We start from the raw sequence: 20,205 nt of genomic DNA on the forward strand, positions 1-20,205 counted from the left end.
CATAGATGAGAGGGTCTATATCTGAACACTCTATTCTATTCCATTGGCCAGTATATCTATCTTTATGCCAGTACCATGCTGTTTTGACCACTGTAGCTTCATAATATACCTTATGAATATACACTTCAGGTAGCGTGAGACCTCCGACTTCATTTTTTTTTTCTCAGGATACTTTTAGCTATTTGGGGCACCCTGCCCTTCCTGATAAATTTGGTTATTGGTTTTTCTATTTCTGAAAAGTAAGTTGTTGGGATTTTAATTGGTATTGCATTGAATCTATAAATCAGTTTAGGTAGATTTGACATCTTAACTATATTTAGTCTTCCAATCCATGAACACAGTATGCCCTTCCATCTATTTAGGTCTTCTGTGATTTCTTTGAACAATTTCTTGTAGTTTTCTTGTATAGGTCTTTTGTCTCTTTAGTTAAATTGATTCCTAAGTATTTTATTCTTTTGGTTGCAATTGTAAATGGAATTCTTTTCTTGATGTCCCCCCTCAGATTGTTCATTACTAGCGTATAGAAACACTACAGATTTTTGAGTGTTGATCATGTAACCTGCCACTTAGCTGTACACATTTATTAGCTCTAGTAGTTTTGCTGTGGAATTTTCGGGGTTTTCAATATATAGTATCATAGCATCTGCAAACAGTGAGAGTTTTACTTCTTCCTTTCCAATTTTGATGCCCTGTATTTCTTTCTCTTGTCTAATTGCTCTGGCTAGAACTTCTAACACAATGTTCAATAACAGTGGTGATAGTGGACATCCTTGTCTTATTCCTGATCTTAGGGGGAAAGTTTTCAGTTTTTCCCCATTGAGGATGATGTTAGCTATGGGTTTTTCATATATTCCCTTTATGATTTTCAGGAGGTTCCCTTTTATTCCTATCCTTTGAAGTGTTTTCAACAAGAACGGATGTTGAATTCTCTCAAATGCCTTTTCTGTATCAATCAAGACGATCATGTGGATTTCTGCTTTGATTTGTTTATATGGTGTATTACATTAACTGATTTTCTTATGTTGAACCATCCTTGCATACCTGGGGTGAATCCTACTAGGTCATGATGTATAATTCTTTTAATGTGTTACTGGATTTGGTTTGCAAGAATTTTGTTGAGGATTTTTGTATCTATATTCATTAGAGAGATTGGTCTGTAGTTTTCTTTTTTCGTAATATCTTTGTCTGACTTTGGTATGAGGGTGATGTTGGCTTCATAGAATGAGTTAGGTTGCTTTCCCTCCTCTTCAATTTTTTTTGAAGAGTTTGAGCAGGATTGGTACTAATTATTTCTGGAATGTGTGGTAGAATTCACATGTGAAGTCATCTGGTCCTGGACTTTTCTTTTTTGAGAGCTTCTCAATGATTGATTCAATTTCTTTACTTGTGATTGGTTTGTTGAGGTTATCTATTTCTTCTCGAGTCAAAGTTGGTTGTTCATGCCTTTCTAGAAAGCTGCCCATTTCATCTACATTGTTGTATTTATTAGCATAAAGTTGTTCATAATATCCTTTCATGGCTGAGAGATTCCAAACAGAGTAGGGAGGTTATTCTGGAAGTTATTCTTACATATTAAATAGATATCACTTGTTTAGTTAAGGTGTAATGGAGAGGCTGGAGGGACCTGCCTGAAAATATGGAGCTGTGCTCCAGTGGCCATGTTTCTTGAAGATAATTTTGTGATGATATGGCTGTCACGGTGTGACTGTGTGGTTGTGAGAGCCTTGTGTCTGATGCTCCTTCTGTCTACCTTATTGATGGACAAGTGAAACATATGGATTAAAAATAAATAAATAATGGGGGAACAAACATTAAAATAAATTTAGTAGATTGAAATGCTGGCGATTGGTGAAGAGGAGGGGTAAGGGGTATGGTATGTATGAATTTTTTTCTGTTTTCTTTTTATTGCTTTTTCTGAATTGATGCAGATGTTCTAAGAAATGATCCTGATGATAAATATACAACTATGTGATGATAGTGTGAGTTATTGATTATATAACAAGAACGGAATGATCATATGATAAGAATGTTTGTGTTTGTATGTGGTTATGTAACATAAATAAAAAATAAATAAATTTAAAACAAAGAGTAAAGTTCAACAAGTTGTAACAAATGTGAATACCTGTACAATCACCACACCAATCAAGACATAAAACACCTCATAAAGTTTCCTTGTGACCTTTCTGCACTCAATACTCACCCACTTCCCACCCTATACAATCACTCTCAGATGTCTATCACTGTGCTGGTTTGAAAGGATGTATGTCCCCTAGAAAAGCCGTGTTTTAATCTAAATCCCATTTCGTAAAGGCAGAATAATCCCTATTCAGTACTGTATGTTTGAATCTGTAATTAGATCATCTCATTGGAGATGTAACCCAATCAAAATGGTTGTTAAGCTGGATTAGGTGAAGACATGTCTCCACCCATTTGGGTGGGTCTTGGTAAGTTTCTGGAGTCCTATAAAAGAGGAAACAGTCTAGAGAATGATGGACATTCAGAGAGAGCAGAACAAAACGACATAGGCACGAGAAGCAGAGTCCACCAGCCAGCAACCTCTGGAGATGAAGAAGGAAAATGGCTCCTGGGGAGTTTCATGAAACAGGAAGCCAGGAGAAGGACCTAGCAGATGACGCTGTGTTCACCATGTGCCCTTCCAGATGAAAGAAGAACCCTAATCGTGTTCACCATGTGCCTTTCCAGATGAGAGAGAACCTCTGACTGTGTTCGCCACGTGCCCTTCCACTTGAGAGAGAAATCCTGCACTTCACTGGCCTTCTTGAATCATGGTTTCTTTCCCTGGATACCTTAGATCAGACATTTCTATAGACTCGCTTTAACTGGGTGGGACATTTCCATGGCCTAAAAACTATTAACTTGCAACTTACTAAACTCCTCTTTTAAAAAGCTGTTCTGTTTCTGGTATATTGCATTCCAGCAGCCAGCAAACTAGAACAATCACCATAGATTAGTTTACTATCTTTTGCAGAACTTCATAGACTATTTTGCATCTGGCTTCTTTTCATTTTTTATATACTGTATGGTGGGATCACATTTCATTATTTTTCCATGTGAGCATCCCATTATTGCAGCATCATTTGTTGAATTTTTGTTTCTTTGATTTGCTTGTTTTTTGGGAAGTGCATAGACTGGGAATTGAACCCAGGTTTCCTCATGGCAGACAAGAATTGTACCACTGAACTACCCTTGCACCTCGTGTCTGGCTTCTTTTACTCATTATATTTTAAAAATTTATCTACATTGTTATGTGTATTAGTAATGCATTCCTTTTAATTGCTGAGTAGTGTTCCATTTATCCATATTGATGGAAATTTGGGTTGTTTCCAATTTTTGGCCGCAGTGAATAAAACTCCTCTAAATACACACATCAAGTCTTTGGATGGCCATCTGCTTTCTTCTTAGGTATATACCTAAGAGCAGAATGCTTGGCTCATATGATAATGACAGTTATATCTTTATAACAAACTTCCAAAATACTTCATACTTAACAAGTTTTAGGACAGCAATTAATCTTTTGCATGTATTGAATGTTGGTTGAGAAAATTAATGGCTTCAAAGAATCAGTGAAAACCAAAGGGCTATGAAGATACTTGAGGATATAATAGGAGAAAACTTCCCAACCTTTATAAAAGTAAAAAGTATGCAAATCAAGGAATCTCAACGAACCCCAAATAGAATAAATCCGAGTAGGTCTACTCCAAGATACATACTAATTAATCTGTCAAATGTTGAAGAGAAGCAAAAAATCCTGAAAGCTGCAAGAGAAAAATGATCTATTACATACAAGGGAAACCACCTAAGACTGAGTTTGGACTAATCAGTTGGCACTATGGAGTGAGAGGACAGTGGTATGATATATTTAAGATCCTGAAAGAGAAAAACTTCCAGCCAAGAATTCTGAACCCAACCAAATTATCCTAAAAAGTGAGGGTGAGATTAAAATTTTCACAGACAAACAAATGCTAAGAGAATCTGTCTACAAGAGACTGACCTTACAAGAAATATTAAAGGGAGTTCTGTTGACCGAAAAAAAAAGACAGGAGAGAGAGTTCTGGAGGAGGGCATAGAATTGAAGAGTGTCAGTAAAGGTAACTTAAAGGGTAAAAAGAGAAAGAGAGATAATCTAACTCAATCTGTCTGGATAATTCATTTGAACAATTGAAACAGAGGGAGCTCAGAATAAGAATGAGGGCCTTTAATCCTGTATAGCTTAATGTAATGCCTGGATACATCCTAGAATATATCAAACAGATAATCAAAAAGTATTGGCAAAGACCCTTGAGGAATGGGAGAAAAAATATGGAACTATTAAACTTTACCACCACGGAAATCCCTGATGCTGCATGAAATATTAGGGACACCAAAATTAACAGGCCAAGCCCTTGATGTTGAGGCTTACTCTTGTGAAGCTTATGTACGTAGCAGAGAAGCTTAGCCTACCTATAGGTATGCCTAAGAGTTACTTATGGAACTACCCCTTTGTTACTCAAATGTGGTCTCACTCTCTCTAAGACCAACTCTACAAGTGAAATCATCCCCCCACCCCATGTGGGACATGATATCCAGGGGTGAAAGTGTGGCATGGGAGATGACTCCCAGGGATGAGTCCAGCCTTGGCATCAAGGTATTGACAATTCCATCCTGACCAAAAGTGGGGAAAAGAAGTGTAACTAATAAAGTATCAGTGGCTTAGAGAGTTCAAATAGTCAAGAGGCTACTCTGGAGGTCATGCTTATGCAAGTTTCAGTTAGACATTGTTACCTATCATAATTTGCCAAACCCCAACCAAAACCATTCCAGCCAATCTTAAAGATACCTAAGGCAATATATAAGATTCTCCAAAGGTTCTATGCACTAGGATAATTTTTCAAAAACCTACACCTCCAGCTGGTCCTTGGACCAGATAAATCCTGAAACCTAGAAGGTCCAGCCTCTTCAGAACATTAGCTAGTTCCATCTCCCTACCCCTATTATTGGCAGCCCCATCCAACATGAAAAAGTTAGAATGGGCATAGCCCAAAGAACCCTAAAGAGTGGAAAAGAAAGAGCAAAAGGAATGGTGGAATTATACAGGGAAGTTAGGTTTAATGAATATGATTGCTGAGTCATTACACTGATATTTCTCTTAATCTCCAGTATCTTAGAATAGCTAGAAGTAAAAACCTTACATTGTGGAATTGTAACCCATATCAAACTCTTGAAATCTGTAGTACAAATTATTAAAAAAAAGAGAGGAAGAAGGAAAAGAATATATAAAAATGACAAATAAAATCCTAGGATAAGATGGTGGAGTCAAGAAATGCCTTTACAGTAATAACTTCGAGTTTTAATGAACTAAATCTACCAATTAAAAGATACAGATGGGCAAAATGGATTAAGAAATATAATCCAGCTACATGCTGCTTACAAGAGACTCATCTTAGACCCAAGGATACAAACAGATTGACAATGAAAGGATGGAAAAATATGTTTCACGCAAGCTGTAACCAAAAGAAAGCAGGAGTAGCTACACTAATATTGGACAAAATAGACTTTAAATGTAAAGACATCATAAGAGACAAAGAAGGACACTATATTAATAAAAGGGAAAATTCACCAAGTAGAAATAACAATCAAATGTTTATGCTCTTAATTAAGGAGCTCCAAAGTACATAGACAAACATTGGCAAAATTGAAGGGAATGGTAAGCATTTCAACAATAATAACAGTAGACTTCAATACACCACTCTCTTCTATAGACAAAACAACCAGACAGATGACCAAAAAGGAAACAACAGAGAAGTTAAACAATTTGATAAATGAATTAGACCTAACAGACATATACAGGTTATTACACCCCAAAACACCAGGATATAATTCTTCTCTAGTGCTCATGGAACATTCTACAGGATAGATCATATGCTGGGGCATAAAACAGGTTTTCATAAATTTAAAAACACTGAAATTATTCAAAGCGCTTTCTATGATCACAATGGAAAGAAGGTGGAAATCAACAGTCACCAAAGAACAAGAACTTTCACAAATATATGGAGATTGAATAACACAATCTTAAACAACCAGTGGGTCAAAAGAGAAATTGGTAGCTATCGGGAGACAAATGAAAACAAGGATACAACATATCAGGACCTATGGGATGTAGCAAAGACAGTGCTGAGAAGGAAATTTATTGCCTTAAATGCCTATATTTAAAATGAAGTAAGGGCAAAAATAGAGGACTTCGCTGCTCACCTGGAAAAACTAGAGAAAGAATAGCAAACTAACCCCAATGCAAACAGAAGATGAGAAATAACAAAGATTAAAACAGAGTTAAATGAATGGAGAACAAAAGAACAATAGAAAGAATCAATAAAACCGGAAGTTGGTTCTTTGAGAAAATCATTAAAATCGATGGACCACTAGCAAGGCTGACAAAGAAAAAAAGAGAGAGATGCAAATAAGCAAAATCAAAATTAGAGAGAGGTCATTACCACGGACCCTGAAGAAGTAAAAAAAAAGTCATAAGAGGAGACTATGAACAATTATATGCCAACAAATAGACAACTTAGATGAAATGCACAAATTCCTGAAACCACATGAACCAGCCACACTGACTCAAGAAGAAATAGAAGATGTCAACAAACCAATCATAACAGAGTCAATCAGTCAGCAAAAAATCTTTCTAAAAGGAAAATCCCAGGGCCAGATGGCTTTCCAAGGGAATTTTATCAAATATTCCAAAAAGAACTAACACCAATCCTGCTCAAACTTTTCTGAAAAACTGAGGAGAAAGGAACACTACTCAACTCATTTTATGAAGTTACCATCACTCTAGTACCAAAACCAGATAATCACACTGTAAGAAAGGAAAACTGCAGCTCAATCTCCCTGAAGAACATACATGCAAAAATCCTCAACAAAATACTAGCAAATCAAATTCAATGACACATTAAAAGAATTATACACCATGACCAAGTGGGGTTTATACCAGGGATGTAAGGATGGTTCAACACAGGAAAACCCATTAATTAATTCAGCACATTAACAAGTCAAAAGGGAAAAATCACATGATCATCTCAAATGATGCTAAAAAAGCATTCAACAAAATTCAACATCCTTTTCTGATAAAAACACTTCAAAAGGTAGAAATCAAAGATAACCACCTCAATATAATAAAGGGCATATATGACAAACACACAGCCAGCATCATCTCAACGGTAAGAGGCTGAAAGCTTTCCCCCTAAGATCAGGAACAAGACAAGGATGCCTTCTGTCACCACTATTATTCAACATTGTACTAGAAGTTCTAGCTAGAGCATTCAGGGAGGAAAAAGAAATAAAAGGCATTCAAATTGGAAAGGAAAAAGTAAAACTTTCATTATTTGAAGATGAAATGATATTATTCTTGGAAAATCCTGAGAAATCTACAACAAAGTTGGCTGAGCTAATAAACTAATTCAGCAAGGCGGTGGGATATAAAGTTAAGGTGCAAATACCAGTAATATTTCTATATACAAGCAATGACCTAACTGAGGGGTTAATTAAGGAAAAAATTCCATTCAAAATAGCAACTAAAAGAATCAGGTATCTAGGAATGAACTTAACTAGGAATATAAAGGATCAGTACACAAAAAACTACAGAACATTGTTAAAAAGAAATCAAAGAAGATCTAAATAGGTGGAAAGACATTCCCTGCTCATGGACAGGAAGGTCAAATGGAGTTAAGATGTCAATTCTACCTAAATTGATCTACAGATTCAATATGAATAAAATTGATCTAAGGGTACAATACCAATAAAAATTCCAACAATCTACTTTGCCAACTTGGGAAAGCTAGTTACCAAATTCATCTGGAAGGAAAAAGATTCCAAATAGCTAAAAGCATCCTAAAATAAAAAAAAGAACGAAGTGGGAGGATTAACATTTACTGATTTTAAAGCTTATTATCAAGCCACAGTGGTCAAAACAGCATGGTACTAGCACAAAGATAGAAGCATTGACCAATAGAATAGAATTGACAGCACAGAAACAGACCACAAAATCTATGGTAAAGTGATCTTTCACAAGGCCCCCAAATCCATTGAACTGGGACAAAATAGTCTTTTCAATAAATGGGCATGGGAGAACTGGATATCAATACACAGAAGAATCAAAGAGGACCCTCACTTTACACCCTATACAAAAATTAACTCAAAGTGGATCAGACACCGAAATATAAGAACCAGTACCATCAAACTTCTAGGAGAAAATGCAGAGAAACATCCTCAAGATCTAGTAATGGGAGGTAGCTTCCTAAACTTCACATCCAAAGCATAAACAACGAAAGAAAAATAATAGATAAATGGGAATTCTTCAAAATCAAATGCTTTTATGCCTCAAAAGACTATCAAAAAGGTGAAGAGGCAGTCAACTCAATGGGAGAAAATATTTGGAAGTCACACACCGGATAAAAGTTTGATATCCTGTATGCATAAAGAAATCATACAATTCAACAACAAAAGAACAACCCGATTCTAAAACGGACTAAAGATATGAATAGGTATTTTTCTGAAGAGGAAATACAGATGGCTAAAAAGCACATGACGAGATGTTCATTCTCATTAGCTATAAGGGAAATGCAGATCAAGACTACAATGAGATACCACCTCACACCTATAATGGCTGCTATTAAACAAAAGGAAACTACAAATGTTGGAGAGGATGTAGAGAAATTGGGACACTTATATACTGCTGGTGGGAATGTATAACCACTATGGAAGACAGTCTGGCGGTTCCCCAGAAGACTAAACACCGAGTTGCCCTATGATCCAGAAGATCTGAAAGCAGTGATACAAACAGACATTTGCACACCAATGTTCATAGCAGCATTATTCACAATCGCCAAAAGATGGAAACAATCCAAGTGTGCATCAACAGATGAGCAGATAAATAAAATGCAGCATATATACACAATGGAATATTGTGTGTAAGACGAAAGTCCTGAAGCACATGATAAGATGGATGAATCTTGTGGACATAATGCTAAGTGAAATAAGTCAGACACAAACAATAGATACTGTATGATTCCACTTTTATGACCATAGTAAAGGTAAACTCAGAGGTATATAATACAGAATATGCAGGACTTAGAGACACATGGAAGCTAGATATGGATGAATGGTTAGCTAATGAGGTTAAACTTAAATGTAAGGGAATAGATAGATGTGAAGCTGGTTCACTAGTGGGTCTATAAGTAATATTACCATACTAAAGGTGAACATGATTGAAAAGGGTTGTATAGACACACGTGTCCCACTGATTAACACTGCAAATATAAATAAATTCTTACATGAACTACTTCAAAAGTATGAATCTTGTACAAAGAGTATATAATTTCGGGGTATGGGGAGAAATTTCTATTGCATGATATAGGCTATGTTTAAACAGGAAGATATCAACAGCACCACAGCAATACCAGGGGTAAATAACAGGGAGGAAGAGAGAAGAATTCAGTGGCGGTTTGGATTTTCTATTTGTGAGGGTGTGTTTATTGGTTATTTTTCTTTTGGGAATAATGAAATTATCTAAAAGTGAGAGCGTGGATGGAATGTTGACTTTGGACATTATACATGCTGCCCAATAGATGGAGGTGGCTGAAGGATGCACTGACTGAGAAATAGATTGGCAATCAAAGGTGTTTACATATGATCGAATATTGTGCTGTTATAAAAAGGGAAGTTGTGAGGCATACGATGTTGTGAATGAACCTGTGGGATATTTGGTGAGCTAAAATAAGCCAGAAACAAAAGAGCAAATGTTGTACGGTCTCCTTTAGAAAATATTTATCAGAAAATTGGGGCCTAGATTGTAAGCTGTATAGCAGTCACATTTAGTCCACAGCAGTAATTGCTGTTTCTGGATTTTGAGAGGCTGTTTTATAAATATATATATATAACCTGATATTAGAGATAAGAACAAAGCCGATCAGGTAGGGATTAAGGTAATTCAGAATACAGGGGTAAGGAAGATATTGCCTGTATTTTAGAACTTCACCTACTCTGTGAGATCAAAGGAAAAAAGGCTTATTTTTGTCCAGAACATAAATTTTCTATAGCACATTATCTAATTCAACCTGTCTGGATAGATGATTTAAACAACCCAAACACTGGGAGCCTAAAATAAGAGTATGGGCTTTTAATCCTGTATAGCTTAATGTAATGCCTGGATACATCACAGAGTATATTAAGCAGATAATAAAAAAGTATTGGCAAGGACTCCTGAGGGATGGGAGAAAAAACAGGAAGCTATTAAAATTTTAAAATATGAAGTTATTAACCCCCCTGATATTGTGTCAAACATTAGGGACACCCAAATCAATAGGCCAAGCCTTGATCTTGAGGCTTGTTCTTGTGAAGCTTATTTATTTATCAGAGAAGCTTACCTATATGGTATGCCTAAGTTACCTCTTTTGTTGCTAAGATGTGGCCCCTCTCTCTCTCTAAGCCCAAATCTTCAAGTGAAATCATTGCCCTCCCCCCTACATGGGACATGACATACAGGGATGAATGTCTCCCTGGAGGCATGGGAGATGACTTCCAGGGAGTAGCCTGGCCTTGGTACGGTGGGAAGGACAATGCCACCCTGACCAAAAGGGGGAAAAGAAGTTTAACAAATAAGGTATCAGTGGCTGAGAGAGTTCAAATAGAGTCAAGAGGCTACTCTGGAGGCCACTCTTATACAAGCTTCAGGTAAACATTGCTACCTGTGATAGTTTGCCAACCCCCAACCAAAACCATTCCTGCTATCATTAAAGAACACCTAGGGTGTTATATGAGATTCTACAAAAGTTCTATACACTAAGGTAACTTCCCAGAAACCTACAACCTCCAGATGGGTCCCTGGACCTGATAGGTCCTGAAATGCAGAGGGGCCAGTCTCTCCAGAACATCTCCCTATCCCACATTATCAACACTGCCTTCCAACATGAAAAAGTTAGAATGGGCATAACCCAAATAGTCCTAAAGGTTGGGAGAAAGATCAAATGTAATGGTGGAGTTATACAAAGAAGGCAGAGTTTAACAAATGAATATGATTGCTGAATCATTATAATGATGTTTCTGTTGGTTTTCAGTGTCTTAGAGCAGCTAAGACACTGAAAATTGTGGAACTGTAAGCCATAACAAACTCTGAAATCCCCGTTCTACAGTTAATTGTTGAAATGTGCTTTGAAATTCACTGCTTTTTTGTATGTATGTTATTTTTCACAGAAAAGGAAAAAAAGTCAATTTTGATGATAAATGCAAAGCTGTATGATGATATTGTGAACCACTGATTGTACACTTTGAATGATTACATGGTATATGACTATATTATAGCAATAAAAGTGTACGATATTTAAAAAAGTAATAGGAAGGAAAATGATATATTATGTTAACACTAGTTTAATAAAAAGCTTGGATGTCTATCTTAATGGCAGAGAAACTAAATTTCACAGCAAAAAGATATTACCAGGAATAAAAGGGATAAATTCACAACAATAAAGGAGTCAATTGGTTAAGAAGATACACAATCCTAAAGGTATATGTACTTGTGCTGGTATGAAAGGATTATGTACCCTAGAAAAGCCATGTTTTAATCCTGATCCATTTTGTGGAGGAAGCCCTTTCTTTTAATCCCTATTCAGCAGTGCAGGTTGGAAGCTTGATTAGATTAGCTCCACAGAGATGTGACACACTCAATTGTGGGTATTAACCTTTGATTAGAGGGAGTTGTGACTCTACCCATCCAGGTGGATCTTGATTAGTTTACTGGAACCCTTCAAAAGAGGAAGCATCCTGGAAAGAGCCACAAGACGGATGAGGGCCCATGCAGCCAGAGACCTCTGCAGATGAAGAAGGTAAATGCCCCCTGGGGAGCTTTATAAAACAAGAAGCCTGGAGAGAAAGCTAGCAGTCATCACCATGTTCACCATGTGCCTTTCCAGTTCAGAGAGAATCCCTGAATGCCATCAGCCTTCTTGAACCAAGGTATCTTTCCCTGGATGCCTTAAACTGGACATTTCTATAGCCTTGCTTTAATTTGGACATTCTCTATGGCCTTAGAATATATAAACCTGCAACTTAATAAATTCCCCTTTTTAAAAGCTGTTCCATTTCTAGTATATCACATTCCAGTAGCTTGGAAACTAGAACCATACCAAATAACATAGCTTAAAACACCTGAAGCAATAAGTAATTAGAATTGAAGCAGAAATGCACAAATAAAAAATTTAGTTTAAGATTTCCATATCCTTCTTTCAGTAATCAACTGAAGTTGCAGTTGAAGTTTTAAGAGGTTATAGAAGGTTATATAAGTAAGATTATAGAAGACATAGAAAAACTTGAAACTAATTGATATCTATAGAATATTCCAACCAAGAATAGAAAAGTGCATATTATTTTCTAGGGTACATGGAACATCTACCAAGATAGACCATATTCTGGGCCATAAAACAAGTATCAATAAATTTTAAAAATTGAAATCATATAAAGTATATTCTCTAACCAAAATGGAATTAATGTAGAAATCAAGAGAAGAAAAATATCTGGAAATTCCCCCCAAAATATCTGGAAATTTGAAAACACTTTTAAATAACACAGGGGGTCAAAGAAGTAATTACATTGGAAATTAGAAATATTTTACACTGAATTAAGCAAAAAATACAACATATTAGAATTTGTGGGATGCTGCTAAGAGTTTTCAGAAGACAGTCTGAAGTTTTAAATACTCATAAGAAAAGAAAGGTCTACTATTGAAATATAAAATTTCTCATCAAAAAAGGAAAACAGAGCATGTAAAACACAAATCAAGCAGGAGGAATGCTATAATAAACATAAGACCAGAAATGAATATTACTAATAAAAGAAAAATAAAGAACATTAATAAAACCAAAACCTGAGTTTTGAAATTAAAAGGAAAAAACAAAGGTAAACTACTGACCGTACCAATCAGGGAAAAGAGGAAAAACACAAATGACCAATATCAGGAATATAAGGGAGAAAACGATTGCTGATGATCCTACAGACATTAAATGGAGAATAAGGAAATATTATAAACAACTCTACTCTAATAAGTTGAATAATTTAGATGTAACAGACATACTCTTTTAAAGACACTTTCGTGTCTTTAAGCTTCTCAAAGCTTCCTTGAGAAGAAAAAGATAACCTAAATAATCTCACATTGTAAAAGACATTTTGAGTTGTGCAAAAACCTCAGGGTCTGATAGCTTCATGAGTAAATTCTTTAAAACTATAAAAGAATGAATTAGTAACAATTATATGAAACTTTTTCAGGTATATTTTTTCCACAAAATATATTTCCAAATTTTCATTATATGAGGCTAATATTACCCTGATCCAAAACCAGACAAAGTTATTACAAGAAAACTATACACCAATAGCCTTCAGGAACAAAATCCTTAGCAAAATTTTAGCCAGTCAAATCTTATATCAGGACAAAGTTGGAAGTATCCTGGAAAAGCAAGTTGGTTTAATACATGATAATTAACCAAAGTAATTCACCATGTTAGCAGAATAAAAAGAAATAGGTGCCAAAAAAAAAAAAAGCATTTGGAAAAATACTCAGGATTAAAAAAAACAAAACATTCAGCAAACTAGGGATAAAAAGAAACAACACAATGAAGGGAATTTACAAAAAACCTGCAACTACTGGTAAAGACTGGAGAGTGTAGTCAGTTCAATAAGGCACAAAAAAGACACACAAGATGTACAAATTGGGAAAAGAAGTAAAACTGTCTTTATTCATGGATAACACAAAAACTATTAGAATAAATAAGTTTAGTAACGTCACAGGATACAAATGCAACATACAAAACTAAATTGTATTTCTATATACTGGCAAGAATCTATTGGAAATCAAAAATTTAAAATACCATTTACAAAAGTATCAAAGTAAGAAATTATATTGAGATAAATTTAACAAAATATGGGTAAGACCTACACATTAAAACTATAAAACACTGCTGGGGGTGGGTAAGGGTGTAAGGGTAATTCAGTGGTAGAATTCTCACCTACCGTGAGGGAGACCCGGGTTTGGTTCCCAGTCCATGCACTTCCCCATAAACAAACAAACAAAAACTAACAAGATATTCAACAAATGGTGCTGCAATAACGGGATGCTCATATGGAAAAATAATGAAATGTGACCCCACCATATAGTATACCAAAAAAAAAAAAACCTCACTGGGAAAAGTTAAAGATCTAAATGAAATGGTGAGATAACATGTTCATTGATTAGATGACAACATTATTAAAATGCTAACAATGCTCTTTAAATGTGAGCTATAGATTCAATGCAATTTCAATCAAAACACCAAAGGCTTATTTTTATTTTAATTCTAAAAGTTGATTCTAAAAGTTTTATATAAAGGCAAAGGATCTACAATATTAATTTCTAAAAGTTTTATGGAAATGCAAAGAACCTAGAATAGCCAAAAAATTTTTGAAAAGAATAATACAAAAAGTTTTACAAGGATTCATTTTAAGACTTTTTATATATAAAAAGCTACAGCAGACAATACATTGTGGCACTGATGTAAAGACACACATACAGATCAACGGAACCTCTGTTCCAGAAACAGAACCATATACAGTTGGTTAACTGGTAAATTTTTGAGAAAGTTTCCAAGCATTCTACAGGGCAAGAATAATCTTTTTAACAAATAATGCTGGATAAACTGTGTAGTCATATACAAAACAACAACAACAACAACAAAAACCCCTCAATTCTTACCTCACAAAATATATAAATATTAACTTGAAATACATTATACAGAACTAAATGTAAGAGCTAAAACTACAGAACATTTAGAAATAAACAAAGGAGAAAAGCTTGGTTCCCCTGAGTTTCACAGTGATTTCTTAAATAAAACACTAAAAAAGCACAAACTATAAAGGAAAATAAAGTGGCCTTTACTGAAAATTAAAACTTTTTATTTCAAGACATACTGTTAGAAAAAAAAAGTCACAGATTGAAAGAAAATATTCCTTATACATATATACAGGAAAGGATTGGCATTTGGAATATATAAAGAACACAACTAATTAATGTGAGGCAAACAATCCAATTAAAAAATGAGAAAAAGGTTTGGACACTTCATCAAACAAGATGCAGGCATACCTCATTTTATTATGTTTCACTTTACTGTGCTTTGCAGATACTGTATTTTTTATAAATTGAAGACTTGTGGCAACCTCAAAACAAGCAAAACTCTTAGTGCCATTTTTCTAACAGCATTGCTCAGTTGGTGTTTCTGTTTCACATTTTGGTAATGCTCGGTTTATTTAAAATGTCTTCATTATTATTATATCTGATATGGTGATCTATAACCTGTGATCTTTGATATTACTACTGTAATCCCTACCTCACACCCCATAGAAAAATTAACTCAAACTGGATCAAAGACCTAAATATTAGAGCCAGTACACCATAAAACTCCTTGAAGAAAATATAGTGAAACATCTTCAAGACTTAGTGATAGGAGGTAAGCTTCTTAGACCATATACCCAAAGTACAAACAACTAAGGAAAAAGTAGATAAATGGGAAACCCTCAAGACTGAACACTTCTGTGCTTCAAAAGACTCTCTCAAAAGGGTGAAAAGGCAGCCAACTCAATGAGAAAGGATATTTGGAAACCTTATATATGATAAGGGTTTGATGTCCAGTATGTTTAAAGAACTCCTACAATTCAACAATAAAAGGAAAAATAATTCAATTACAAAATGGGCAAAAGATACAAAAAAAAATCCAGAAATTTTCCTGATGATGAAATACAAATGGCTAAAAAGCACATGAAAAGATATTCATCTTCATTAGCTATTAGGGAAATGCAAATCAAAACCAAAATGAGATATCATCTCACACCTACAGGACGGCCACTATTAAACAAACAGGAAACTACAAGTATTGGAGGGGATATGCAGAAATTGGAACATTTATTCACTACTGGTGGGAGTGGAAAATGGTATAGCCATTGCAGAAGACATTTGGTGGTTCCTCAGAAAACTGAATGTTGAGTTGCCCTATGATTCAGAAATTCTGCTACTTGGTATATACACAGAACATCTGAAAGCAGTGATATGAACAGACATCTGCACACCAATCTTCACAGCAGCATTATTCCCAAAAGCCAAAATAGAAACAATCCAAGTGCCCATCTAATAGACATGTGGATTAACAAATATGGTATATGCATACAACGGAATATTATGTAGCACTAAGATAAAATGATGACTTGAAGCACATGACAAGATGGATGAATCTTGAGGTCATTTTGCTGAGTGAAATAAGCCAGACACAAAAGGATAGATCCACTTCTATGACCATGGTAAAGGTAAAATCAGAGGTATTATAATACAGAATATATGGGACCTAGAGATAATGGAAGCTAGAGATGTGTGAATGGTTAGCTAACGAGGTTGAGCTTAAATGTAAGGGAATAGATAGAAATGAAGGTGGTTCATTAGTGGATCTATAAGTAATATTACCACATTGAAGGAGAACATGATTGAAAGGGGTTGTATAGACCCATGTGTCCCACTGATTAACACTACAAATACAAATAATATAACTACTGCAAAGGTATGAATCTTGTACAAAGAGTGTATAAGTTCAGGGCATAGGGGAAAACTGCTATTGCATGATATGCACTATGTTTAACAGGAAAACATCAACAGTACCACAGCAATACCAGGCATAAATAATGGTGGAAGGGATAAGAGTTAAGGGAAGTTTGGATTTTTTATTTGTGAGGGTGTGTTTATTGGTTATCTTTTTGTTAGGAACAATAAAATTATCTAAAATTGAGGGTGCTGATGGAATGTTGACTTTGGACATTATACATGATGCCCAATGGATGGAGGTGGCTGAAGGACGAACTGACTGGGAAGTAGACTGGCGAATGATGCTGTATACATATGAATGAATATTATGCTGCTATAAAAAAGAATAAAGTTGTGAGGCAGGCAACAAAGTGAATGGACCTGTGGAACATTTGGTGAAGCAAAATAAGCCAGAAGCAAAAGAACAAATATTATATGGTCTCATTTAGAAAATGTTGGATAGATCATTTAAACAATAAAGGCTCAGGGAGCCCAGAATAAAAATGAAGGCTTCTAATCCTGTATAGCGTAATGTAATGTCTGAAAAAATCCAAGAGCATATTAAGTAGATAATCAAAAAGTATTGGCAAAGTCCATTGAGGGATGGGAGTAAAAAGATGGAACTATTAAACTTTACCACCAGGAAAACCCCTGATACTGTATCAAACATTAGGGACATCCAAATCAGCAGGCCAAGGATCTTGAGGCTTGCTCCTGTGAAGCTTATGTAGGTAGTGAAGAAGCTTAGCCAACCTATAGATCTAAGAGTTACTTCTAGAGGACCTCTTATGTTACTCAGATATAGACTCTCTCTCTCTCTCTAAGCCTAACTTTACAAGTGAAACCATTGCCCTCCCCAGTACATGGGACATGACATCCAAGGGTGAAAATCTCCCTGGCAACGTGGTAGATGACTCCCACCAATGAGCCATTGGAATCAACAACATCATCCTGAAAAGGGGGAAAAGAAGTGGAAAAAATAAGGTATCAGTGCCTAAGAGAGTTCAAACAGAGTCAAGGCTATTCTGGAGGTCACTCTTATGTAAGCTTCAATTAGACACTGCTACCTATCATAACCTGCCAAACCCTAACCAAAACCATTCCAGCCAATCCTAAAGAACACCCAGAGTGTTATATAAGATTCTATAAAGGTTCCATGCACTAGGGTAACTTTCCGGAAACCTACAACCACCAGATGGGTCCCTGGACCAGATAAATCCTGAAATACAGAGGCCAGCCTCTCCAGAACATCAACTAGTTCCATCCCCTTATCCCATATTATTGACAGCCCCTTCCAACATGAAAAAGTTAGAATGGCCACAGCCCAAATATCCTTAAAGAGTGGGAGAAAGATCAAAGGTGATGGTGGAGTTATATAGGGAAGGTAGAGTTTAACAAATGAGTATGATTGAATCACACTGATATTTCTTTTAGTCTCTAGTACCTTAGAGCAGCTAGAAGTAAAAAGCTAAAATGGTGGCATTGTAACCCATACCAAATGCTAAAATCTGTTCTACAACTAACTGTTGTGATGTGCTTTGGAATTTACTGCTCTTTTGTATATATGCTATTTTTCACATGCAAAAATAAAAAAGGTGAGGAGCCGTATAACAGAGAAGACAGGATTTTACAATGAGTATGACTGCTGAATCATTATATTGATATTTCTTTTGGTCACTAGACCAACAAGAAGCAAAAACCTTGGAGCAACTACAAGAAAAAACCTAAAATTGTGAAACTGTAACCCACGCCAAACTTTAAAATCTGTTGAATAACTACTAGTTAAAATGTGTTTGGAAATTTATGGCTTTTTTTGTATATATATTTCACAATAATAAATATGTTAAACGAAGAAAAAGACAAACTTTACTTAAAACGTTACAAACTTTACTTCTTAAAAAGATTACAGAAGATTTGAACCACACGATCAAAAAGTTTGATCTAATAGGCATATTTAGAAACATATACCCAATTCAATTAAGAAAGCACACTCTCAAGTATACCTCAAATGCTTTTAAAAAATGATCATGTAGTAGGACACAAAGCAATCCTCAAACTTAGAGAATGAGTCCATATAGAACATGTTCTATGTCTAAAATGAAATTAAGTTAGAAATCAATAACAAAAAGATAACCACCACAAAAATTCCTGGAAGTTGGAACATGAAAAGCATATTTCTAAAAAAATGCTGAGTCAAAGAGTGAATCATAATAGAAATTAGAAAATTCTAAGAATTTAGTGAAAATATCATAGATCAATATATGTATTGCTGTACTATGAGAGGAATTTATGGTTTTAAAATCCTTATATTAGTAAAGAAGAAGGACAGAAAATTAATGATAATCTAAATTAAGGCATTAAACCAATTAAAGGAAATACAGAGCAAAGATAAATGGAAGATGGCAAATAGAGTCGATAAAATATAACAAATGATTCTTAAATATCTTTTGGCAAAAGTATTCAAAAAAGAAAAGGTATACACAAATACAAGAAATGTAAAAAGAACTACAGAGACTTTTAAAAAAGAACATAACAAACATTGAAAATGGGGACTTGAATATCTGTAAACCAATGTTCATAGCAGCATTATTCTCAATAACTAAAAGGCAGAAGCAACCCAAATGTTCATCAACAGGTGAATAGTATATGTGGTATATACAAACAAATGGAACATTATTCATCAGTAAAAAGGAATGAAGTTCTGATATATGCTACAACACACTTGAAAACATGCCAGATACCAAAGGACAAATATTGTTTGATTCTACTTACGTGAAATATCTAGAATGGGCAGACTTATAGAGACGAAAAGTGGATTAAAGGTTACCAGAGGCTCTGGGGAGAAGAACTAGGGAGTTATTACTTAGTGGGTACAGAGTTTCTGTTTGGGGTAATAAAAAATACTGGGTAATAAATGGAAGTGAGGTGATGATAGCTCAACATTGTAAAAGTAATGTCACTAAACTGTACACTTGAAATGGTTAAAATGTCAGTTTATATGTGTGTGTATACATATATACATGTATGTGTACAGTAATAAAATTTTTAAAAGAATGCTATGAAGAGCTTCATCTAACTTGAAAAGAAACCAAATGAAAGATTTTTAAGAAAAATATAACTTACAAAAAAATTTACTCAAGAAGAAAAAAAACATTAATTACATCAATAGTTAAATACTCACTTAAAGGGACATGATGATAGACAAATAAGCCAGTAGAACAGAATATAGTCCAGAAACAGATGCACACATTTTTAAAAAAAATTTTTTTATTGTATAATATAACATACAAAGTAAAGAAAGAAAAAGCAATAGTTTTCAAAACTATCTTCAACAAGCAGTTACAGGAGAGATCTAGATTTTGTCATGGGCTACCATACCATCATCTCAGATTTTTCCTTCTAGCTGCTCCAGGACATTGGAGGCCTTTAGAAGGAATAAATTTTTTTTTTATCATCACAATCAACCTTTTTTTTTTTTTTTTACAGATACACACATTCTTATCACGCAATCTACGACCAAGGCACCACTGAATTTCATAGAGAAAAGGCTGCCTTTTCCTCAACAATTG

At 34.9% G+C, this 20,205-nt stretch overlaps 1 protein-coding gene across 13 annotated transcripts in view; it reads right to left on the minus strand.

Moving 5' to 3' along the window:
• Nucleotides 1-20,205, minus strand: part of TBC1D12 (TBC1 domain family member 12) — a 213,578-nt gene that overhangs the window by 32,879 nt on the left and 160,494 nt on the right. The gene's annotated exons all lie outside the window — the stretch shown is intronic.

This window comes from Tamandua tetradactyla, chromosome 13 (genome assembly GCF_023851605.1).
Source record: "Tamandua tetradactyla isolate mTamTet1 chromosome 13, mTamTet1.pri, whole genome shotgun sequence".
In the NCBI taxonomy this organism is placed as follows: Eukaryota; Metazoa; Chordata; class Mammalia; order Pilosa; family Myrmecophagidae; genus Tamandua; species Tamandua tetradactyla.